The 27,249-nt window shown below is 37.6% G+C and overlaps 1 protein-coding gene across 1 annotated transcript in view; it reads right to left on the reverse strand.

Moving 5' to 3' along the window:
* Positions 1-27,249, reverse strand: part of FGF13 (fibroblast growth factor 13) — a 111,733-nt gene that overhangs the window by 81,095 nt on the left and 3,389 nt on the right. The window lies entirely within an intron of this gene.

Below are 27,249 nucleotides of genomic sequence, written 5' to 3' on the forward strand. Positions count from 1 at the left end.
TGCGTTCGCCCGGGCTTCTCCGCACTCGGGCTTCAGCCGAGGAGGGGGCTCAGCATGCCGTCCGAGCTCCTCCGGCGGTGGTCCGGCTCCCGCGCGGGCTGCTGGCTGCTTGGGTCCGAGTCGACGCCACAGCCCCGGGCCGGGATCGCAGGCGAGACTGGCAGGCGGAGGCAGAGCTGCGCGACTGCGTGCGCTCGGCCTCTGCGCCCCGAAGACACTGTGCAAGTCCAAGTGGCTCGGGTCGGAGTTTCGCGGCACCCCCCGCCCTGTGCCGCGCGGAGGGGGCCAGAGAAGAGAGGCGGGCGGAGGGAGTAAGCTCAGGCGGGAGAGAGGCCGGGAGCGCGGGCGGCCGGAGGGAGGAGGGAGGAGGAAGCGCGCGGGGGAGCGCGCCCTCGCCCTGGCCCCTCCGAGTCTTCGACTAGTCCTTGCAACTTCTTGGTCTGATAATCGGGAAAAGTTGGCCCGTGCCGGCTTTCCGACAGGGATCAAACAGGTAATGGCCTCGCATCTTCGCTGTTGCTGCTGCTCTGGGCGCGGCACAGTCGCAGCACAGGAATTCAGCCGCCGCAGGCACCCTCCGGAACAGCGCGACAGCCTCCCTGCAGCCCCCTCCTGCTGTGGCCCCTCCCTCTCGGAGCCGTGCCCACTGGCTCCCGGCCGCAGGCCGCCCCCACCCGCCCCACCCCCCCACCCCCCAAGTCCCCAGCTGGCAGCTGGAGCTAACACCTGTAGGGGCTTAGGCACTGCCCCAACGCCCAAATCCTCCTCCCCTCCTTTTCCCGAAAGGAGCTTCGAGAGGAAACAGTGATGGAGGAGGAACCAGGATGAGATAGTTGGGTTGACAGGGCGGGGGTTTGCTCGGTGATGGGGGATGGTGGGGTTGGGGTGTTTTGTTAGTGTTGGAGTTGGCCAGATTGCGCCTCGGGCTGGAGCCCCTGGGAAGTTTGCCAGACCTCTGCCCCAGGCTTGGGACTCACCAACACCCTCCAACCCTCATACACCCTGCTGAGGTATTTTGCATGGCGACACTTGTAGCCATTCAGGAGAGGAGACCAGGGTTCCCAGACGGACTGGGCCCCCGCGGCAGCAGCAGCAGCAGCAGGCACTGCAGAGCCTGAGCCCGCACACCACGCTGCCACCCAGTGGTTTTTGCAGACTTTTCATTTCAGGCCAATTTGTATGGTCCGAACCCCGTTTTTCCTCTGCGCCCCCTCATCCGTTTTTCGGATTTGGAATCCAAGCAGAGAGCTTGGGTCGTGTACGGTAAGCAGTACGGTATTTGGGAAAGGCAGAGCCAATCCTCTATTTAAGCTCTGGCTCATCTTCAGTCTCCTAACTTATTTTTTCCTGGTCCTCAAACTCAGGCAGCCTCCCTCCCTCCAATTCAGAAATCGAGTCTGGCTTTTTGCTGACCTCACTCTGTTCACAAGTTCTGTCCTCTTCCTGTGCTATATTGTATCCTGGATTAGAAAGAAGGGGTTTTGAGGCCAAGAATACAACAAAGAGAATAGTCCATCCACATCCTACCTTCAAACATACATAATTATACTATTTTACTTTATTTCTGAGGCCAGAAAGAAAGCCCTGATAGTAGGGCTGCTCCATCTTGGAGTTGCCACTACACTGTTTACTGGACTCTTACAACCCCTCACTATCTTTTCAGAATTGATGTAGATGCAAAATCAAATGTCCAGCTTATCCCTAGACTCCAGCCCTTTTTTCTTGCCTGACCTCCCAATAAGCCCATACTTAGCTACACTGAAAAGCTTTCAGGCTTCTTAGCCCATGAGAGCAGAATCATCTGACCCTTCTGTGGATTTCATTGCTTCACGGGGTAAGCTGCTGCTGCCTCCTTTTTCACTTCTCCCCAATCTTTAAATGTCTCTTGTTCCATTAGACTCACCATTGTGTGTCTGCAAAGGGCAGGATGGAGTGAAGGTTGCAGGGGCTGAGGTCAATAGTTATGAGAGAATGATGCCACAGGGTCTGACATTTTCTGCCTACTCCTTTGTGCTTTTGGCTTTCCCAAAAGAACGAGGAGGACAAAGTAAGACTGAGAGTTTTAGCACCTCAAAACAATACAAGTATTCACTTCTTTAAACTTTAATTCACAGTAGAAAATCTCTGGCTGCTCTCACTGGATTTTGAACACCCTAAAAATCAAGACTGAGTTCTTGTTCACTGTTATATTCCCATCTCATGGCACAATTCCTGTCACATAGTCTATACCCAATATGAATTTGTGGAAAAGAATTGATGAATGACTGATTTATATGAGTCTGAATGGTAGGAGAATATTTTCCAGCTCAGAATGTCAGTGATTGTTGCTTAATTCCAGGTACCATGAAGGAAAATAATCTTACCAAAAGAGGAGTCAGAAGAAACTTTGACTAGGGCTAAATATTTGAGCTGTGTGATAAGCAGTTAAAAGGTCCATGCTCAGTCTGCATGTTTTCAGCTTCTGCTGAGCACCAACCCCAAGGGTCATTTGCTCCTATTGTTGCTTCTCTCTAAAGGGCAAAGTTCTGATTCAGGAAAGGGATATATTTTGGGAAAAATGAGGGATGGTACTGAGAAAAATGAGAAGGGCTATTTCAAACCCTTTTTCTTTCACTTTTCTTCCCAGATATCTCTTACTGTTTGATCCTGCAAACACCATTCATTGGATATTGTCAAGATGCCTATAGAATCATTGGTATGGCCACTCTGTGGTTGATATTGGAGGTAAGCAGACCCTGGGAATAATTTAGGAATATATAATGAGGGGTGACATTTATTATCATAAAGTTTCAAAAAAATGTAAATACACCCTTCTTTTTCTAACTTCTATCTACCACCCATTCCTCTTTTGATAGAGTTAAACTTTATCATGAACTCACAGAACCACTAGGCCAAAGCTGACAACCGGTTGATTCTACAGGTGTTTGTGGATGCCTTTCTTGCTCTAATCCTTCTCTCTGATTATATTTTATAATAGTGAAAAATGAGTATGGAGGGGTGAGAACCAGACTCTCCTCCTGCCATGTGTTCCTAAAACTCACACATGGTACTTCTGCCTTTTTACATCCCCACCTTGAGTATTTTCATCTTTATGGATGTGAAAATATATGATACGCTATAGATGAGACTGGAGAAGGGGGCTGTAACTCTCTTTGATACAGACCACATGTATTCTCTTCTCTCCTTCACTAAGATAACTCACAAAGGCCTGTGACAAGAGGGGTAAGTTCAATCTAAGGCAGAAAGTGAAGGAAAACAATTTTGAACCTGGGCAAAATCATATTGACCAATCAATGTAACCATTAATAAAGAAGATACTTTCATATTTTCCTAACTCTCATGTCAAGACTATGAACACTGTTCTAAAATCTTCAATGGGGGAACCATGCCAAAGTCTCATACATCTTAGGAAGAAATAATGAAAGAATTGCAATCAATCCTGGAGAAGCATATTTTACCTTTTCTTTCTGCACCATTGGCATTTTAATAAGAGGGAGAATAAGGATCTCTCTTTTTAAACCTACTTACAAATCTCCTTTTCTCCTGTCTTGATTTACTCCTAGCAGTTCACACTGTCCCTTGCTATGAAACTTCCTGGATCTCCTCCAGGTTTGTAGTTTCAATTCTCTCTGCTTAATCCTGGAGCTTTCAACTCTTCTGTTCTCCTTTGTTTTTCCCAGAATTCCTCTTTTGCATTGCACTTCCCATCATGCTGTCTTCTTGACCATGTTCAGGAAGAAAGCATTCTTAGCTCCTTTTTCTAACCCAAAGAATTCTAGTCTGGCTGGCAGGAGACATGTTTTGTTTTTGTTTTTGTTTTTTTGAGTTGGAGTCTCACTCTGTCGCCCAGACTGGAGTGCAGTGGCACGCTCCACGGCCACCACAACCTCGACCTGCTGGGCTCCAGAGAGCCTTCTGCCTCAGCCTTCCAAGTAGCTAGAACTACAAGCGCGCGCTACCACGCCCGGCTAATTTTTTGATTTGTTGTAGAGATGAGGTCTGCCAAGTTGCCCAGGCGGGTCTCGAACCTGCGGGCTCAGGCAATCCACTCACCTCAGCCTCCCAAAGCTCAGGATTACAGGCTGATTCACCAAGCCTGGCTAGGAGACATGTTTTAAACCTATCTCTGTCACTAACTGACTCTGTGGCCTTGAGGATGTCATATCTCTATACTACAGGCCTCAGTTTTACAATCTTTCATTTTTTTAGATTGGAAAATATAGTTTCTTTAGAAAGTAAATTAAAGAGAGAGAGGAGATTTACCTCCCTAAGGTAGGGGAGGGGGCCAAAACTTAGGAAATATGGCCTGGCCAGTGCTTAACAAAAACAATGGCCAGTTTTATCACCCCTTTAAAGTAAAGTTTAGACAAGATTGGTGACTTTCAAATTGTATTCTGCAGCACCCTAAGAGTACATGGACATGATATACATGACCAGTGTTTCAACCTTAGCTTTCATCTATTTAAACTATTTTTAATTAACTATTTCAATTTCTGTTTCCATCTATTTTATATACCAAGGCTCATATTATTATTTCTTATGAAAAAAATTAAAAGATGCCACTATCAAAAACAAAATGTTTGGAAAACTAGATGGTAAATTCTTTAAAGTCATTTTGGCTCTGGCAGTCTATGTTTTTGTTTGTTTGTTTGTTTGTTTTGCATATGCCCCTGTTTTTTCTACCACTTTTTTCCCCTTTTCTCTTACTTTTCATATCTACATTCCCTTCCTACCCCACCAGAACATAAATTCTAAATTAGATTTGAAAGGAAAATATAAAAGTCCCTTTGGCTCCACTTCTCGTGGGTTCACTCGTGAACTGGGTTTTAACATTCTTTTCAGAGAGTTATGTGAGTTATCAGGGCATAGAATGCCAGTCTGTGCCAGTCTCTTTTGGCAGGACTCAGATGAGCTGTAAGAAAACTGGGGGTACCTGCTCTCAAGAGGCATCTCCAGAAGAGAGACCGAAACCCAAACAGATGTGACTGTGATGAGTAAAAATGAGAAAATTCAGACAGCCTAATCAGGAGCAGCCTCAGTCCCTTTGAGCAAGAAGGAATTGGCTGTCTTTTTGAATCTCTGAAAATGAGAGATTTCAAACGCCCTTCTGTGAAGATAAACACAATCAGAGCCACTTGTCAGTTTGCTCTCCATCTCCACTCACAGTTTATCAAAAACATCTGAGTAGCCAGCTACTAGGTTGAGAACTGATAATGAGCTCAAAAGGAGGAAAGGGAGGCAGGTTCAAGTGGAAAAAGGTCAAGCAACACCAGGATTCCCCCATTCACTAAGTCAGCAGGAGTATTTAGGAGTTGCAGTAGCTAAGTATCACCTTTTGTGGTCTATGTAATTATGTTCAAAAGCCCAGAAAAATGACTGGAAAAAATACAAATGAGAAGATTGGAGAAAAGTCATTAGAATAGACTATTGCCACTTAACTCTAAGGAAAAAGAAAAATGCAATTTAAAGGAATATTGTTAATGTCACACTAAAATTCCAGGGACAGAAAGAGTGACTACTGTATTCTGTAACATTCCCTGACACGTTTATTAGGTAGCAAAGAGTCTCTCCTAGTCAAATACTTTGGAGGAGTTATATTTTAGAAATGAAGGTATCCAGAACCAGTGTTTAAAAGAAATTGACTGAGCCGGGTTCCGTGGCTCAGTCTGTAATCCCACACCTTTGGGAGGCTGAGGTGAGTAGATTGCCTGAGCCCGCGGTTTCGAGACCCGCCTGGGCAGGCGAGCCCTCATCTCTACAATAAATCAAAAAATCAGTCGGCGTGGTAGCGCATGCCTGTAATTCCAGCTACTTGGAAGGCTGAGGCGGAAGGATCGCCGGAGCCCCAGCAAGTCGAGGCTGCGGTAGCCGGGAGCGGCCACTGCACTCCAGTCTGGGCGACAGTGAGACTCCAACTCAAAAAAAAAGAAAGAAAGAAAGAAAGAAAAGAAATTGACTGGCTCTCCTGAATTGCATTCAGAATGAAAAGCCGTGGCAAGTTCACCTTGCATCACACTAGGATGGTGGCTTGATCTTCATTATGTTCTCTCTCTGAGGTCATTCTCTAAATACTTAAGCTATAGAATTTACTCACACTACCTCTGATTTATATTTAAAATCAATTGAAAAAACACTGATTAATTCTGATCCTTAAGAAGAAAAATCCCGTAACCCACATAAAAATTTCATTGTTCAGTCATAATTTATGAACATTAAAACCATAAAACACCCTGCTGGTATTAATCATGTCCATGAATTCAGCTCTTCACCATTTAATTAACCATGGCAGCTGCAACATCGAGAGTTCAAGGCCTCTGATTACCTGCTTGGCCATTTAATCAAGAAAACCTGCAGAGAAATATCAGATTGCTGGGGTAGAGACTTCTCTCTTGATCATAAGGAGAGAACACAAGGAAAGGAGCTTAAGCTTTAATATGTGGAGATTTAAGTTTCATTATAGGAAAATCATTATTTTCAGCGAGGGTTGTTAAATACCATAATTGATTGCTAATTTTCTTTTTATGAAATAACCAAAAGGTGTATCTATTTGGGTGAGTATATGGATTAGTTTCCCTCAAGACTCATATTCTGTAAAAAAAAAAAAAAAAAGTACACTACTATTTATATAGCTGTGACATGCCACCAAAAAGTGGTCAAGGAGAAAGTAGAAAGAGGCAGCAACACCATTATTGAGAAAGCAAAGGTCCTGGCTAATAGGGCATGGAAATAGCGACTTGGCCTTTGGAAGATCATACTGGATGAACTTAGAGTGTGTGAGTCAAGGCAGTCACACTCATTTTCTAAAGTTTCTCTCATCTAACATGTAGGAAACACTTTGTAGAAACAATGAATTGATTCTTAACCAAATGTGTTGCTTCAGTGGCGAAAGAGCATCCCGAGACAACAAAAGTAGTACCAGGTTCTCTGAGTTTCATTCAATTGTATTCAATAATATTTAAAGATCTTGAAGGAACAGTTGCTATTTTATGAACTGACTAGTGGCTAACAAACATAAATGATGTGTTTCTATGGTGAAACATTTGTGGCAGACTAAAAAATGTGCAAGATTCACAGGCAAAATATCTATAAAACTGGGATCATTTCTTGCCCAGTGAACTAAATAATCTAAATAAAAAGTTGGGGGGGGGATGATGGAGGATTTGAGGCAAAAGCAGACTATTTACATTTTCTAGACCTAAGTTGTTTCAGGAGATAAGGCTGCTAGAAGGTGACCTAAACTCAGGATTTGAGGAAGGGAATGTGGTGTGTGCAAATGATCTAATGTTCATTATTATTTAGCATATGGAGGCAGGATTCACAACCAGCATAAGGAACATTGGATACATTTCCTACTTCCTAATGGCACTGTTTCCATCAATTTCCTAGCAAAAGTTTCCATTTTTAAAAGCAGTAATACCCGGGCTCGGTGGTTCAGCCTGTAATCCCGCGCCTTGGGAGGCTGAGATGAGTGGATTGCCTGAGTCCGCGGGTTCGAGACTCGCCTGGGCAACTTGGCGAGACCTCATCTCTACAATAAATCAAAAATCAACCGGGCATGGTAACGGGCGCCTGTAGTTCCAGTTACTTGGAAGGCTGAGGCGGAAGGATCGCCAGAGCCCAGCAGGCCGAGGCTGTGGTGGCCGGGAGCGGCCACTGCACTCCAGTCTGGGTGACAGAGTGAGACTCCAACTAAAAAAAAAAAAAAAAAGCAGTAATGGGAAAATACTTCAGTGTTCTGTCAGGATTAAGCGTCTTAAGACATTTCTTTGTAGACACCGACCAATATTTGGGCAGGGAAATCTGCTGTATTTGGAGCAGAATCCTCCAGATTCTAAGGAGGTGATGAAGGACAGGTCCATGACTCACCTAAGAACTGTGCAGGTGCTCCAGATGATTTTTAAACTGTCTACTCTGCTTTATATTTTGAGGGGCCAAAACTGGGGCTTCAAATTGTAACATTCAATAAATACCATGGTTGTAATGGGACAACCAACTTGTTAAGTGCTGCAACACTATTTTCTTTAACCTTACAACACCTGTAAGGTATGAGTTATCATTATTGCCATTTCAAAGGTGAGTATAGTGAGGTCTAGAGAGACTACATGATGTATATGCACTTATGGTCTAGTACACAGTGGCAGTGCCAGTATTTAAGGATCCTCAGCCAACAAATAGAATTTAAGTCTACAGGGCCAACCCTTTAAATACTACTTCTTTTCTCGTTGGCACTGGGTCCAGAATTTGGGTTGCTGAACAGTGGTGCCTGGATATGCCTATCCCTGGGCTTGGATGACTGAAAAAGATGAAATATAGCATCATTTTAAACTCCATTGTGTTTTCTTCCTTCTTTAACAAAAGTGAATTATGAACTAAAAAGAATAGACATGATCTAGCATAGTTATGAACATAGTTTATAATACTTTTAATAATAACTTATAGCAATATTTAAAGAAAACATTGCTAACTTTATTGCTAACATTACATGATTATAAATCACTGCTTAATGTTATTCTGGATTTCCCATACTAGGAAATATTCCAACATTAGGATCTGTTTTAACTCAAGTTCTCTGGGACTTTGGAATGCTATGAGACCCAAAGGACACTTCCTGATATTTTTCTCCATCACTACTTAGCAGAGACAAGAAGTTAAAGCACTCCCAACACTCAGTTCTTCAGTTCTTTTGATATAGAAAAAAAAAATTGGCTTTCCACACTGTAAGCTTTTTTGTGCCATCTGCTTTCAGCTACAGGAAGCTTGAGTTCAGCCAAAAGAGAGAAAAATATTATACACAGTGTATTCACTTCCATGGTCGGAAGCCCATGACTATCCTTTTGCAATCAAGAGTTTCTTCAATATCCCTTCTAACTAATTTGCTCTAACTTTTCCCTTCTGACAAACAGTTAAAAGTACAATCAACTGATCGAACTTATTTAATAACTTCTCTTGCAACCACTGAAGGCCTCAAGCAATTTTAGAAACTGATTTTATAACAGAGATCTTAATGCTCACCTAATGATCTCACCTTAGAGAAGAGATCTGAGGCAAGATACACTAAATACATTTGACTTAGGCAATTTCTTTATTTGTTCTTCCATTCATTTATTCATTCAAAATCTACTGAAAACTATTTGCCAAGTACTGAGCTAAGACCTGAAGGATAAAAAGGTAGCTATTATATATTGAGCACTAACTCTACCCAAGACACTATTGTAAGTACAGTAAATCATTACTTAATGTCATTGATAGGTTCTTAGAAACTAAGCGAAATAACATAATTAGCCATTTTTTTTCTCATCAGCATTTTAACAAAACAACATTGACTTTTCCTTACATATTATTCGAGGACCTGCTGTACATTGTTTCTCTTAAGGTTGCAATTTCCAAGAACGTATTGACAATGCTAAATGAGGACTTACTGTACTTTATCCTTGTTTGCTCAGTTAATACTTACAACAAACTTATGAGCTTACCCCATTTTACAGATGAAGATGATGAGACGAAAAGAAGTAATGAGTTCATTCATATAGGGAGCAGTGGAGCCAGGATTCAAATCCATGCATTCTGACATTATACCCCACATTCTTTAAAACTACTCTACTGCCTCTTCAGTGACTGTCCAAGTGGAGGAGAAAAAGAAGTAAATAAATAACTAAAACACAACTGTGATGAGCGCTTTAAGAGTGGTAACAAATGTCCAAAGTGTTCACAGAGCCCAAAAGAGGGCATAGCTAACTCTGTGGGGAGAAGGACAGGAATTGAGTTCAACTTGAATAAAACAAAGCAAAAAAAAAAAAAATCATGTCACCGAAGATGAATTTGGGAAGATAAGAAGAAGCTCAAAATCTGGGAAATAAAATTAGGCAAAACCAGACAAAACCTGGATCTCAACTGACTTCTGCTAGTGGATTCTTCCTACCAAGATGTATTACTTTCTCTCAGCTGAAATAACTTACAAAACTTTGGATTTTTTTAATATTATTTTATTTTACTTTTGAGTCGAAGTCTCACTCTGTTGCCCTGGCTGAAGTGCTGTGGCACACACATGGTCACCACAGCCTCGACTTGCTGGACTCAGGCGATCTTTCCCCCTCAGCCTTCCAAGTAACTGGAACTACAGGCGTGTGACACCACACCCGACTAATCTTTTGATTTATTGTCAAGACGAGGTCTCACCAAGTTGCCCAGGCTGATTTCAAACCCCTGAGCTCAGGCAATCCTCTAGCCTCTGCCTCCCAAAGTGCTGGGATTACAGGTATGAGCCACTGGGCCCAGTTAACTTTGAATTTTTAGACCCTACACTTTAAATCACTTGACAATAAGTTGGTTTAATGTTTTAACTACTCTTCATTATTGTACTTTTCTGTGAAATGTGGGTCACTGGTATGATCATGAAGCATTGGGATAAATTAACTGTGCTATATGAATATTCTGATGGACATTTGTAAGTTTTTTTATTTTTTTTTTCATTTGGCTGTAAACCAATCATCTTCCCTTTCCCACTGATCGTATTAATCACATATTATCAACGGTAATAGTATACAGTTCTTGTTGATTTACAACTGCCACCAGCAGAGAGTTTAGTAGACGTCATCCCTTTAAAAAGATGCCAATTATCAACAACTCAAAAAATAACAGCTGCTGGAGAGGGTGTGGTGAAAAGGGAACACTTCTACACTGTTGGTGGGAGTGTAAACTAGTGCAACCTCTGTGGAAAGCAGTGTGGCGATTCCTAAAAGCTCTAAAAATTGACCTTCCGAATGACCCCGCAATCCCCCTACTGGGAATATACCCTGAAGAACACAAATCACTCTATAAAAAAGATACCTGAACACGTATGTTTATCGCACCGTTGTTCACAATAGCAAGAACCTGGAAACAACCATGCTGCCCATCAAAAGAGGACTGGATTAAAAAAATGTGGTACATATACACGATGGAATACTACGCAGCCATAAAAAAGAACAAAATCATGAATTTCGCAGCAACCTGGATGGAACTAGAGTCTATAATACTGAGTGACCTCTCACAGAAACAAAGATCCTAGTATCACATGTTCTCACTCATATAATGGACCTTGAACATCCAATGTAATACTATAAGAAAATGACTGACGGTACTGGGAAACTATGGGGGGGATGGGATTAACAGTAGCAAATATCTGTCTGGGGATGGGAAAACACCTCTTATCAACAGGGTGCCTGAATGAAACGTAATTGTACACCTAACCCTTAACTGCACCCCACAAAACCATAATAAAAATATTGATTAATAAAAAAATAAAATAAAAAAATAAAATAAAAAGATGCCAATCAAAATGAAAATTACATTGGAATGTATGCTGCTGTGAGTCAGCCATTCTCTTCTTGAAATAACTTAGGTTAGCTTGGAGACCAGAGATTGTTCACATGGGCAGTCATTAAATAATTTTTATCATGATGATAAAACTTTAGACTAACGAATTAAAGAGTATATGAAAATAATTGTCCAGCTACATAATCCTAGTAATTTCTCTATATAGATTCCAATATTCCTACATAGAATATGCATGGTATTTGGCTACATTGAAACCATATTTTAAAATCTTCCTACTCACAGCATTCCTTTTCAATTGTGCTTCATCAATGGTTCAATTGCTATTCTTCAATTCTGGAAAATGAGTTATCAACTCTTCACCCATTGCCTCTCTTTAAGTCTCTCTCTATTCTGAAACTTCCTTTAGGTATATGTTAGCTTTCATTCTTTCCCTCATAATCCCTTAATTCTCTTTCCTAGTTCCATCTCTTTATCATTCGTGGAAAAATCTGGGTGCTTCACTGATCCCTTCTTTAGTTGGATTTAGTCTGTTGTTTAATTGTGGTTTTATTTCATTGGTACACACATATACTATGCTACATATTATACAGTGATATTTTATGGATGGTATATGGTAAACTTCCATATATACATATAGGTAAAATATGTATTCACATATATAAATATATATTTACAACTTCTGTTTAGTATTTTTCTAATATGTCTGCTATTCTTTTACAATGTCCTCTTCATACCATATAGATTCTATTTCTTTCTTCATCTCACTGCACATTTTGAAGACACTTATGTTAAAGTCTCTTTCATATTGCTTTATTTCTGCAATCTGAATTACCCTGTCCTATGTCACTGTTGCCTCCTCCATGGTAGTTTATTTCTCATTTTGCTCTGTAGATTTGACTGTGGGTTTACCTCTAGCAGGAGAATTGTTCTCTATAAAAGCCCCACATGAATTCTGGATTGTGTTATGTACCGCCATAGTTTTGTGTTATTTCTGTGCCAACACTTTATGGGTTTCACTGGTTACAGATCAGTTTTTAATTTGATTACCAGTATAGACTGACAGTATAAATTGATATATGGGTTCCAGTTTCTTACACTTTCAGCCCAGAGTGGACACCCCGCCTATATTCTACATTTCTAGACCTTGGACCCAGACTTGTCATGAAATGAACAGAACTTCTTGGCTCCTGGCTTTATGCAGTTAACTCAAGACGTATCCGGGCTGTGGCTTCAACTTAAGCCCTAGAGCCGATACCCAGTTCTGCTGCTCTTAAAAGTCATTTAGCGCTTCAACTGCCATACTTTGTTTTGACTTTGAATCACTTTTTTGTTTCTATTGCTTGGAGATTTTATTTTTTGCTTTTGAATTCTCTTGTATATTATCAAAGACTTAGGGCAATATTTTATCCACTATTTGCATGTTTTTGTTAAAAATTAGATAGGCACAAATAATACCTTAGTTCAACACATTGACTAAAAGTTTCTATTTACTCTTTACCTCCACGATGGCACTAAAACTACTATTTCTACAGTCATCAATAACCCTCTTATTGTCATATCCAATGGCTGGTTCTCAGTCATTATCTACACAGTAAATCTCCCTATACAGGTTCCTCTTTTCTCACTCCATGTAGTGATTAAGGGTGTTTCTCATGTTCTACTCCTTTCTGGATGCATCCACTATTTCAAACAAATCTTTCTTTCTACTCTACTTCTAAAGGATGAAAAAGTACTGAAATTCTACCATCTTCATATCTCCTCTAAATTCCCAATTGTAAAACTTTTATTCCTGTTTCATTTATTGCCTGAGTTTCATCATGGCCTCCTAACTACTTTCTCTGCCTCCTCTCTCACTTGTGATCAAAATAGTGTGTTCACTGCAACAATTCTAACCTACAAATCTGATCATGCTATGCCCTGTTAACATCTTCAGTGGCTCTTTATCACATACAAACCCTCCATTATCTGGCCTCAGATTTCCTTGTCACATTTACTTTTTGCCATTCTCCCTCTGACACAATGTTTTTCTGACATACCAAAGTATTTTCTGTTCCCAAACAGTCCTGCTCCTACCTTTTAGACACTCCAACTGCTGTATTCTTGAAAATTATCTTTTCTTCCACCTAGCAAAGTCTCCAAGATTGATCTCAGGTATTATCTTCTCTAGGAACCCATTCCCAACAACCCCCACATAAAATATCTTCTGCTCCATAGTCCCCTATACATATAGCTATTATGACACCTATAAGATTAATTTTTGTCTATTTGTCTGTCATTCCCATTAAAACAGTGAGCTTTCTGAGACAGGGATTGGACTTAATCTCTGGCTCCCCACATCTAGACAGAGTAGGAGCTCAGTAAATGGTAGCTTCATGAATAAGTGAATCAGCTAACTCGCCCCTTCTTCCTATGGAAAACAGACAGGAGACATTTGAAGCAATGAAATGCAGGACAGACTCATTTTGATGGTGTAGGTTCATGTACAATACATATTAGAGCGTGGAGGAATTAGACCACGTTTTAATGACAGATAGGAGCAATGTTCAGGCATTAAAGTATAAGCCAGGGACTACTGGATCCTTGTGAAAAGGAAAGTTAATCAGGTTAGTAATTATACTGGTTCACATCTTAGCCATGTTCTGATATTAAAATACTCCTTTACAAGTACACGACACTTAAAGGTTTCACAGAGCCCTATTACAACCATTGTCTTATTTGATCTGCATGAGAACTGGTGAGGTAACAAGAATAGGTTTCAAGTGGCTCTCTTTTACAGACCAGAAAACTATGTCCCACCAAGAGGTCATGGTTTGCCTAACATCACACAACAAATTTACTTATTCAGCAATGTAGGCTGTACCTCATTCTAAAAAGAATTGCCATGGCTTACAAAAAGATGCACAAGAAAATAGAATTGAAATGCAAAGAAAAGGACATCAGAGTAAAGAAAGAAGGATCATGTGGTAGAGGAGGCCAGCAGGGTTCAAACTCAAGGTTTCTGGACCCTAGTCTTACTCCCTTTCAGGCCAAAAGGCTGCCTCCAAACGCTTTTGAACCACTGAGTGGTCTGGCAAGAGATTTGTTGGCATTCATAAAAAGGCAGCAGAAATTTTGACCGCACAAAACAAGTAGCCCAGTATCTATGTGAATAATCTCCCATCAAATGTAAGCACTGAAAATTAAGTCCAGACTTAAATTACTGCAATTATCCTGCTTGGACTAAAAATGTAATCAACCAACAGACAGAGGCGAGGTGAACTGAGCCGAGTTTACAATGAAAATTGGTCCATGAGAGGACAGGGGCCTGGGTTTTATTTTCAGAGTTACATATATATTTTTAAAGGTGACCGTGTATCTGAGGTAAATAACTTCAATTTTAATCACATCACATTTTAAAGATATCCTCCTGCTCCCTGATTTTGATGAAAGTTTCCACAATAGAGTGACTTTACATGTATCCTATGCTTCAACTAGAATCACAGTTACCATTTTCCTAAGTCTTCTACTGAAGCTGAAAATGATAATACCTATAAAACCTCTCCAGTGTGGACAAATAAAATTAAAAATGAAAAAATATTATTTTTCACTCTGTAGCTTCTTTATAGGGCATACAATTGAAACATAGTCTATATTACAGAATAATGACCAAATAACAGGAATAATGATAACAGTGATAACAACGGCAGCTAACATTTTTTTGAGCATTACTCTGGGCCAGGCATTGTACTAAATGCTTTGCATATGTTAACTTAAACAATTCTCACAGCACCCCTCTGAGATAGAAACTTTTATTAGCCCCATGTCATAGATGAGGAACATGAGACACAGTAAGATTAAAAACTTGGCTTAAGGTCACACTGCTAATGAAAGGTGGAAAGATGATACTGAACCCAGACAATCCTGCTACACACAGATATTTTATACAATCTTAATTTATAGTAATTTGGTCAGATGGATGGATAGATTTTATATTTTATAAATTGTTCTGACCTTCTACTCCCTCTTGCTTTTTTTTTCTGGTTATATCATTATCAATTAACTTTTCAGTAGTAGAGACTCAGAAGAAGTAAAGATATTACTACTAAATGTATAGAAAATTGTATGAAATTCAGTAAATGAAAATATATCTCCTTTCCTCAGTTTTCTTTCTCCTTTATGCTCATTGCAGTGATTTCTATCATCCTTTACAGTTTTGAAATCACTTCTTCATATGTATATAGCTAGCCTTGGTGTTGCCATGGAGATTTATATCAATGCCATGAGCTAGGGCCTAATTTGCACATTCTGCTGATTAGCAGGGGTATTTGCTAATCCCTGCCAAGCTCTTCCATCCACTACCATGACTAATCTCACCAGTTGGTGATATATGGGATTCATGAATGTTAGAAACCCATCCTCTCAGGTTATTTAACACTTCGGTTCTGTTCAGTAACAAGTTAATTAAACCTCAAGGGAAAAAAAGTCTTCAGAAAAATAAAATTAAGCCTTTTAAGAAATTAGTAAACGAGATGGGAAACTTAAAATTCACTCCTGTCAGGTAAAACAAAGAATATAATAATTCAGTATAACAAAAATTGTACATTTCATCCTGGATATTCAGAACATGATCATCCTGATCCAAATGCAACTATCACTTATTAAGCGTCTTCTCTGTGCCTGTCAGTGTGCTTGGTGCTTTCATATGTATTATTTCATTGAGTTTTCATAACAATCTTATGAGGTAGGTAGTTTTTTTGCAGGTAAGAACATTAAGGCCCAGAGAAGTTGATTTGTGTGCTCAAATTAAGACAAGTAACAAGTGACACTATATGAACAAAGCTAAGGCCATCAACCAATTGTGTCTGACTCCTTCCATATCACTGAAGTGGGACTGTATATGAAATTTACTTTCTATCCAATATCTTGATTCTCTGGAGGACAGAAATAGGGCTAATGAAGAGAAGCTGCAAGGACATACATTAGGGCTTATTTTGATAAAGCCATTTAAAACAATTATGAACTGTCAAAAAATAAGTAGCATGTACTATCTTGGAAGGTAATCAATGTCCTGTCACTGGAAGTGTTCATTGAGAGGCTGTGAGGTCACACAGATCTGTGCCAACACTTACCAAATGTTATGGAAGAGATTCCTGCATTTAGTGGATTAATCGAATTGCATCATAATGGACCCTATTTGTCAAAGTCCCCACACAAAGACCACCAGGGAATCCTGTTATACAAAGCTGGGTATGTGAAATGCATTGGGGAAGTACCCCTTGACAGAGTCACAGTAGTAGCTCAAAAGTGGAGAGTTTGCAAAGAGTACTTAGAAGGTGTTAGAAACTGGGGCTGGACATAAGGTAGTTTATTAAAAAATATATTTTAATTACCAATGGGTACATAATAGATATATATTTATGGGGTACATGTTATATCTTGGCACAGGCATAAAATGTGTAGTAATCAAATCAGGGTAATTGGGGTATCTATCACTTAAAGCGTTTATTATTTTTGTGTGTGTTAGCGACACAATTTTAGAACAGAAGTGTGTAACTACTGTTCTTATAAATTCAGGTCAGAATTGCTAACTAAACAGTCAGTGAAACAGTCAGTGGTCTTATCTTTTGGACACATAAGCCATGTGGAATTACTGTGAAAACAGTCTGAGCTAAAAACTAATAAAAATAAAGAAATTGTCATGGACCAGAAGAGACTAAGAAGACATGATGACTAAATGCAATGTGCTATCCTGAATTGAATTCTGGAACAGAACAAAAACATTAGTGGAAAACTGGTGAAATACAAATAAAGTCTGGGTTACACTTGATAATAATGTACCAGTGTTAATTTCTTAGTTTTGACAAATGTACTATAGTATGTTAATTTTAAGAGAAACTGTATGAAGAGTATATAAGAACTCCCTGTGCTTTCTTTGCAACTTTTTTGTAAATATAAAAGTACTCATTTTTTAAAAATCTACTGAAAACATTTTATGATTCATTTGTCTTTCACATCATGGTTTGCTTCAATTTATCTATATTTTGAATAACAGTTCAATATGTTTCATCATTTGTGGTTTGTTTCATTTCTTCCCTTGATCCGGAAACCATCTAAGAAGGCATCTAGTATGAGCAGAAATTCTACATAATTTAAACTATGGGGAAATAAGAATATGATTGTATGGGGAAGGAAAGCATGTGCCTAAAAGAGACTTATTTTTCCACTCATTTATCTTCCTAATTTTATAACTCCCTGAGTTAAGGAGAACATCTTGAGCACACAAATAATATTGCACAACAGGTCTGAAAGGAGAAGCATGCACACCCTTTGCTACTGTTAATAGAAAAGCAACAAATAAAGACTAGTCAAGCCCATCATATAGTTATTTGCCAGGGGATATAACTCCCTGAATCTAACAACCCGTGCACAAGAAACCAAGAGGTCAAGAACCGCTCCTTTATGTCTCATCAGAAACTGCACCCTTGATCTCCCTAAGCAATATTGTAAGGTTTTTCAGCATAAAGACAGCAACAGACTTTATGAATTCCAAGTCTACCTCTTCAGGGGAGTCGGATGAAGATGGTGCTCATGATTGTGGTAGAGGAATGCCATTTAGGGCAAAGTGTATTGATAATGGCTTCTTTCCTAGGTGAGAATGTTTGGCATGTACTTCTACTGACATGTACTTTGTACATGCTCAGAAATGCTTGAAGTTCCTTCCCTTCCCCCTTTTGCCAAAAAAAAGTTTATATATATATATATATATAATTGGTAATGAACAAAGCAAGATTTTTGCATTGGCAAAAGTAAAAACTAGGCATTACTATAAGGCAATGTTTGTTATGGGATTGCACATAACTAGAAGTAGTAATAGTATTGAATTGTATACAAGGTAAATTTTCACTGTCACTTCAAACTACAGGCTTGTTGGAATGATGAAAACATGCATTCCGGATCTGAGTCTCAGTTTTCCTAGTAACTAGTCAAACTTTAGAAATGCTCTATCTATACTCTGGGCTTCTATTCCTTCAACTATAAAATGAAAGATCTAGATTATATAACCTCCAAGACCCATAGACATGAAACTTTTTTGAATTCAATTAGTCCATCACTAATCAGAAATACAATGGTTATGAGAGTTTACCACATAGCCACAAAACTGTCTATCCATCATATTAAGTGGCTTTAAAAAATTGAAAAAACCATGAAGCACAGGAATCTTGAAGCCCTGGGATAAGCTCTCCACTTAGTGCAGAAAATAGTAAACTATATGGCAGAGTAGTTAAGAGCAAGGGCTTTGTAAATAGGAACTTTGTGAATTTTGATTCAGTAGCATGTGACCTCAGAATGCTATTTAACCTCTCTGTTTCTCAATTTCATGTACTGTGAAATGAAAATAACTAAAGTATATACTTAGCAGGGTAATTGTGAGAACAAAGTAGTTAGCATTTGTAAAGTCCTTAGTATGTACTTGGCATATAGTTAGTACAAACTCAATGAATTGTAGTTGTTGCTTTTGTTATTCTTCTTGCTGATATAGTCTATTAAAGCCAGCTTTATCTGTACACACATCTTGACAGAAGCAGCTGGAACCTCCCATCTACTGCAGACCAACTAAAAGGAATAATAGTTGAGACCTCCAATAATCTCCAATCTCCTCAGCTTGCCCTTGTCTGAGCTGTCTGGAATGGAGAAAATATAATAGTAAATGCTTACATTGTACTCACTCTATGCATCACTGACCCTTTGCATGTATAAATTAATCTAATCCTACTGATGAGGCAGATACTAATATTATCCCTAAATTTTGGATGATCAAACCGAGGCATATGGGGATTAAGAAACTTGCCTAAGTGGCAGCTAGCATGTATCAGAGGCAGGATTTAATTTCAAACTCTAGCTCTGGAGTCCCCGCTTTTAACACTTTGCTTTGCTGCCATAATTATAGCTCATATTTGTTAAATGCCTACTAAGTACCAAGTTTGTTATAAACCATGTCTATAACCCTACAATAACCCTGCAAAGTAGGTATTAGGGTTACCTCAAATTTTACAGATATGGAAAGTAATGCTCAGAAAGACTAAGCAACTTGCCCAACATCACAGAGCAAAAAGAAATGAGATTCATTCCTCATTTTAAACACAGAGATTTTATGAAAATAATGCAAATTTTACTCAGTATCAAATTTCCTGGAAGGTTATATAACTGCTACACCAACATTCTTTCTGAGAAATATGCATAGCACCTTTATTAATGAGGCACAAGAAGCAGTAGCCTTCAATGAAGCCCCCTGCTGCTAGTTCAGGTCCCTTGTGCAATGAGGAGATTTGTAGATCTCTTCAACAAGAAGATTTTTTTCTTATATAAAAAGAGTTACTGAAGCACATAAAGAAAGCTGTCATATGAAATTCAAATTTGTTCAACCTTCCTGAGAATGAATCTTAAGTGAACAAAATAACACTCTGACTAAAGCCCATAATCACATCACTTTTTACATGATGAAATACAATGAGATGCATAGAGGAAATAACTGTGGAACAAATTCACCCTATTTAATTCTATGGGAGAGTAGTTCTTCTAGATTTACCTTAGAAATACATAGGATATCAATGAGGCCAATACATTCATTGTGATCTGCTAAGAAAATGTACCTAGTAAAAATGCAGAAATAAATTAATGGTTAATATTTGCCTGCCTTTTATTAGATGCTTAAAAGTATAGCCCACAAAGTATGCACCCAAAAGCATTATAGTGAACAATAAAAAGTTGGAAAAATGTAAGTGACTTTTATCCTTTTCTCTTTGGATATTACTTTCATATAACTTCTCATTTCAATTTTGTGTAAAAACTGACTCCTAAACTCAACAAGTTTGTAACAATAAATGTGAAAAAGAAGACAGATGGGAAGACTTATATTTTAATAGTGATTTTTACCCACCAAGTATTTTAATATTATACTATCCTTTCCAAGGCAAAGTTTGTAAAAACTGAGGAAAAATGTATGGCTTCATACTTTAATGAGGATTCTTATATACAGTAAAATATAAACACATTGATATTAAATCAAAGCCTTTTCCTGAACCATAAACCATCATAGGGTGCTTATTTGCTTATATTCCACTGTAAGTTGATACATTTTTTGTAGCTTTCCTCTTTTGCTCTGTGAGGTATCATTTCAGGTTTTCCAAAGTTTCAGAATGGAGCCCATTGCTCATCTAGCATTTCAATGTGGATAGACAGAGATAAAGTTTTTTCCCTTCTTCCTTTCCCAAATATCCTATCCCTTAAACCATAGTCCCTTGAGTCTTCAAAGAGAATTTTCATTTTAAAATTTGCCATGCACAAAATCTGACATCCAGATTGAAAACTGGGTTTAATCATGCCATGTGTGTAATTATTGCTTAGTCAAGTATGCACAGAATTTTGGAAAATTATGTGACTGGTGGATACTTTTTAACATTATATTGATTTTTCTTAGTTTTTTAGTATTGATACTCAAGCACAAGTCTAAGATATGCTGGCAAGCAAAACTCAGAAAGTATTGGTTAAAAACTTCTCAAACTCTAGGCTTTACAATGAGTAGGAAACAGTGACTATCTAATATTTGGAGAGGGAAGAAGTGCTGAGAGAGACCTCTTCTCCCAGTCCTATGTGTATAGTACAGGAAGGTCAGGGATAAGAGAGAAAACCCACAGGCATTGAGTGCCTTAAGTACTCTGAATATCACTTAGTGGTCCTCTACTGCTGTGGGGGCAAAAAATACAAGAGAAAATACCCCTCTGTCAGGATACTGGTACACAGAAATATACGGTTAAGGAAAGAGAATGGAAGCAAACCATCAAGGCGCTCAGACCTAGAACACTGCTAAAGAAAAGGTGGTGATCTTCCTCTTAAATAATTAAAGCCTGTGGTGAACTGAATGTGACTAAAGCAACAACAAGCCCAGATCCAGAACAATCTAAAAGTAGATTAGTTCCAAATAAAATATTAATGACCTAATCAAAGAAACTATATTCTCATTTTTGGACATTGATATAATCTACCTCAATTTCTGTTCTTTTTACACATAATGACTTGTATTCAAATAGAAATTAGATGAACAACAAGAAAAAGACTTTCAAAAAAGGAAGAAAATATGAAACTTTCTCAAAAGATACAGAGTCAATAGAAAGCGTCTCAGATATGGCCTAGATGAAGGGATTAGCAAACAAGGAGTTTAAAATAACTATGATAAATATTTTAAAAGATCTAGTGAGAAAAGTGAATAACGCATGAATAAATGTATAATTTTGGCATTGAGATGAATGCTATAAATAGACGAAAATGGAAAAACTAGAAAGAAATGTAGAATATCAAAGATGATGAATTTTTAAGGGCTAATCAGTTGACTGAATGTAGCAGGAAAAGGAAATTGTGACATGAATATATTTGAGAGGAAAATATCCAAAAAGCAGCAGAAAGAAATAACACATTTTAAAAAACTGTAACAGTGCCTGATATCTGTGGGACAATAGCAAAACATCTGAAATATGACTAATTAGAGTCTCAGGAGGAAAAGAAAGGGAGAATCAGGTAAAAGAAATATATGAAAGGATAATGGCCAAGGATTTTTCAAAATGTATGAAAGACAAGATGTTATTTATCAAAGAATTTTAAAGAATATCAAGCAGGACTAAAAAAACAAAAAACACCTAGACATATCATAGTCAAACTGCTGAAGACGAAAGATAATGAAAAAATCTTGAACATATCCAGAGAAAACAGAAAGACTACATACAGTGGAACAATGATAAGGAAGACATATAACTTATCAAAACAGTGAGGTACAGAAGACAGTGAACCATCACATGTTTAAAGTGCTGAAAGAAAAAAAAATCTGTCAAACCTGAATTACATATCCAGAAAACAATATTCGTCAAAGATGAAGGTAAAACAACTAAGTGTTCAGGAATAAAAGAAGCTGAAAGGATTTTTCTGCAGTAAATATGAACTAAAAGAAATTCACAAAAAGTGTTCTTTATATGGAAGGAAAATTATACCACATAGAAGTTAAATTCTGCAGGAAGAAATGAAAAAAAAAACAGGAGTAAATAAATTGGTAAATATAAAAGATCTTTATTTTAGAAAATAATGTGTGCATATATCTACAAATCACATTAATGACTATTGACTGTTAGAATAAAATAATGAAAATGTAACAAAAGTTTTTATAGCACATATAGAATAAAATATATGAGAATATAATCACAAAGGTTGTAAGGAGGATAATTGGAATGATAATGCTATAGAGGTCTTACTTTGTGAAGTAATAGAATGCTTTGAAAGTAGCAAAGATAATTTAAAGATGCATGTTGTAATATTGAGATACTGCTAAAAATAATACAAATATGTAATATTAAAAAAAATTTTATTTACCCCTAAAACACTAAAAGAGAGAAACAGAAGGACACAGAGAAGATGGGACAGATAGAACTAAAATACTAAAATAGAAGATTTATATCCAAACACAGTAAACATAATAAATAAAAATAAACAAAAAAAAAAAACTAAATAAAAGGCAAATTTTGGGGGCTGTAAGAAAAATAGAGACTCAATTACATATTGTTTACAAGAATATTTACATATTATTTACAAAAGACACAAAAAGAATGAAAGTTAAAGAATGGAAAATACACACATCGCAAACACTAAGCCTAAAAATGATGAGGTGGCTATATAAATATCAGATAAGGTGGGCTTCATAGGGAAGAATAGAGATAATGTGGACATTTTATAATTATAAAATAGTCGATTTTTCAATAATACACAAATTTCTATATGTGCGTGCACCTACTAACAAAGATGCAACACACTTGAAGAGGCCAGGCTCGGTGGCTCAGCCTGTAATCCCAGTGCTTTGGGAGGCCGAGGTGAGCGAATTGCCTGAGCCCGCGGGTTCAAGACCCGCCTGGGCAACTTGGCGAGACCTCATCTCTACAATAAACCAAAAATCAGCCGGGCGTGGTAGCGCATGCCTGTAGTTCCAGCTACTTGGAAGGCTGAGGCAGAAGGATCGCCGGAGCCCAGCAGGTAGAGGCTGCGGTGGCCGGGAGTGGCCACTGCACTCCAGTCTGGGTGACAGAGTGAGACTCCAACTCCAAAAAAAACCAAAAAACAAACAAACAAACAAACAAAAAAACCACACACACTTGAAGCAAAAATTGATAGCACTAAAAGGAGTCAGAAAAATCCACAATTATAGTTGGACATTCCAATACTCCTTTCTGAGGAAGTAACAGACTTTGTAAACAAAAAATTTAGAGTATGAAAAATTTAACAACACTATAAATCAATTTGATCTGATATAGACGTATAGATCTGACCAAGAGTAAAAAACACATTCCTAAGTTTATATGGAGTATTCACCATTAACCCATAAGCTGAGCCACAACAAAGTTTAAATAAATTTATAAGAATCAAAATCAAACAGAATGTTATCTGACTTCAAAAATGTCAAGCTTAAAATCAATATCTAAAATGTAAATAAACCATCCCCCAAATTGAAAATTCAACACATCTAAATAAGTCATGAGTTAAAAAAAATCAAAAGGGAGTTTAGAAAATGTTCTGAATTGAATAATAATTAAAGTACAACATCTCAAAAACATGAAATTAATCTAAAGTAGTCCTTATAGAAAAATTTAGATTTAAATGCGTTTACCAAAACATAAAAATATTATTTTAAAAGATTTACATTTTCACCTTAAGAAACTAGAAAAATAAAAAAGAATTAAAACCTAAGCAAATAGAATGAAGGAAGTAATACAAATGAGAAAAGAACTCAGTGAGAGAAAACATATAGAGATAATAACGAATGCCAAAAATTGGTTGCTTGAAAGATTAATAAAATTTTAAACTGCTTGCAAGACAGATTTTTAAAAAGACAGAAAAAACAGAAACAGTATAATAAATAAAAGTGAGGCTGTCAGGCTATCACTAGAGATGCTACAGGCATTAAAAATATAGGCAAAAGGCTTGAACAGTTACTTTATTAAAGAAGATATACAAATAGCTACTAAGCACATGAAAAATTATTCAATATCTCTAGTCATCGAGCAGATACAGATGAAAACCAAAATGCAATGGCACTACATACACACAAAAATGGGTAGAATGAAAATAACTGACAACCCTGAAAGTTGGTGATTATGTGGACCAATCAGAACTTTCATGTATCAGTGGTGGAAGTAGAAAATGGTACAACCATTTGGAGAAATTCCTTGACAGTAGCTTAAAAAGTTAAACTTATATAAACGTATGCCTCAGCAATTTCATGGCTAGGTATTTGTCCAGAAAAAATTGCATTTGTCCACAAAAAATTTTGTACAAAAATGTTTATAGCAGCTTTTACTCATTAAAGCTAAAACCTGGAAACAATCTAGGTGTCTCTGAATGTGAGAAAATATGAACAAACTGGCATATTCAAGAAATGGATACTACTCAGCAATAAAATGTAGTGGCTTACTGATATACACAGAAACATAGGTGGATTTCAAAAACATGATTCTGGTAATAGAAGCCAGACTTACAGAAAAGCACACAGTGCAATGTTACTATTTCTATAAAGTTTTAGAATGGGGAAAACTAACCTATAGTGATAGAAATAAGCTCGGTAGTTGCTCCTCATGGCAGGAAGATGTTGACTAGGAAGGGACATGAAGAAATGTTTTGGGGTGTTTAAAACGTCTAGATCTTGATCTTGAGCAAAAAAAACGGTACAGAGAGAGGATAGATCTTAACAGAGGCATGGATTAAATGAGTGTGTGAATTTTTCAAAATGGATTAAACTACTTAATATCTGAGCGCTTTATTGTTTATCAATTATATCTAAATAGCAAAAAAAAAAAAAAAAACTTTTAAAAGCCAGTACACTCAACTTGTAAAAGCAATATGCGCTCAACTTCTTATGTGTGAATGGGTGAGGTTGGTGGGGGGAGTACAACAATGAAGATTGGCAAGAGAGTCATTAGCGGAGAATACTTAGAGGAAGATTTCTCTAAGTGAGATGCACATGGTCTTCCTGTATCAGAATTACATGGAATGCTTATTAAAATGTAGATTCATGGATTCCAACCAACTCAGCTTGAAATCTCCAATTATAACCAGTTTCACAGAGGATATTGATGGCACACACTAAAGTTTGGGAACAGCTGGGTTGCAGAATTTTCAGCCCAGAATACAGAATTTTACCATATAGAAATAGTGTAGTTAGACAACATTGAAGCTAATGCTTAAAATGTGATTTTGGAAATTTTCATGAGTTATGAGTATTATAAGTCAGTTTTCGTATGTCTATAAAATCAGATTATTTTATTTTATTGAGATGACTTGACACCAATTTTTAGTTAGGTCTTCAAAACTTTGAGCATCTGACAGGAACTATAACTTTAACGGGAATTTTAAATCTCCTTCTGTTATTTACATGAATTGTTAATATGTATTCTTGTAAAAATAATTAGGGAATGTATAAGCATCAAAATAATAGCTTTGCTTCTGTGAGGCATAAACCATTTGTGGAATTGCTATTAGGAACATAAAATCATCTGCCCAGGATTGATAGTAATCAACACTACCAACTTTTTTCACTGCAATTTTAAATAAATACAAATATTTTTATCAGAACAATGACAATCAACTGACCAGCAAATCAATACTTTCTGAAAATCTACTATATCTGGGATAGTATAGCATTACATGGTCCTGTTTTAAAGACTGGTCCCGGTGTTCGTTAACCAGAGATCCTTCCATGTTACTTAACCTTTCTGAGGGTCAGTTCCCTCAGCATTAAAATAGAGAAAATATTAACCTACCTTGCAGGATTGTAAGAATTACAGTTGTACACATGGTATTTAAGCTGGGGACTGGTCCATAGTTGATACTTAACAAATGATAGTTGTTATTTCTTGGTCACACAGTCTAACCACTAGGGTGAATATTTAAGCTTCCCTTTCTTAATGAAGAGGAGCAAAGAAATTGTTGACAAAAAACAAGGATCAAGTAGATCACACATTTAGAGAATAAAATATTGTGGAGAGGGAAAAACATAAGAATCTGACTTCTTGTCCTTGGATTTACTTTTCTTTGTTTTATGGAGTATTCAGATGTATATTACAGGATTATGAAATGGCCTAAGGAAAAATAACCCCAAAACTGCTTGAGCTACTTCTAGACAAAATAGATTTCATGTTTTATTCAGTACTGTATCCTAGAAGCTAGCACAGTGCCTGGAATATAGTTGGTTCTCTAGTATTTATTTGTTAAGTGAATGAAAGAAGGCAAAAGGAGTCTTCACAGCTTGTATGTAGTCCAGACTAGCTCACTAGGAGACTATATTAAGGTTTAGAATGATGCTCTCAACTAGTATTAGTAACCTTGATGAGTTTTGTTCTCCATCTGATTATTTTGGTATACTACTATGTAGCAGTAGTTAACTAAGAAGTCAATAAATTCCCGGAACCCAGCCAGTTTATTTTTTCACATAAATGACATTGTAGTTATTATCATTATTAGTCCTGTACTATTGATTAGGAAAATAATGTTGAATATGGGCCTTGCCTCCTAGGAATGTATAACCCAGTGGGGAAAATAAGCACAAAAGTAAATACGAGAGAGTTTACCATGATGTAATATAATTGGTTTAGCTAGTAAGTACTATGAGAGTTCTAGAGGCAAGAAATCACATTTGGTTGGTGGGAGAGAAAAGGAGTCTCAGAGGACACAAACCAAAGTTTCACATGCATTTAAGTCCCTGCTTAAATTACATCTCAATGAGGACATCTCAGATTCAGTCAGCAGAAGACATCTATCCTAGTTCTGTTTTCCTGCGGCTTTTTTTGTATTTTGATTATGGCACTCATCACTGTGTGTCTGGGATAAGCTCGCTGGGCAACCAGATTGTGCCTTCCTGGAAGGCAG

Source organism: Carlito syrichta, unplaced genomic scaffold (genome assembly GCF_000164805.1).
Source record: "Carlito syrichta isolate Samal-C Ts95f unplaced genomic scaffold, Tarsius_syrichta-2.0.1 Scaffold206047, whole genome shotgun sequence".
NCBI lineage: Eukaryota > Metazoa > Chordata > Mammalia > Primates > Tarsiidae > Carlito > Carlito syrichta.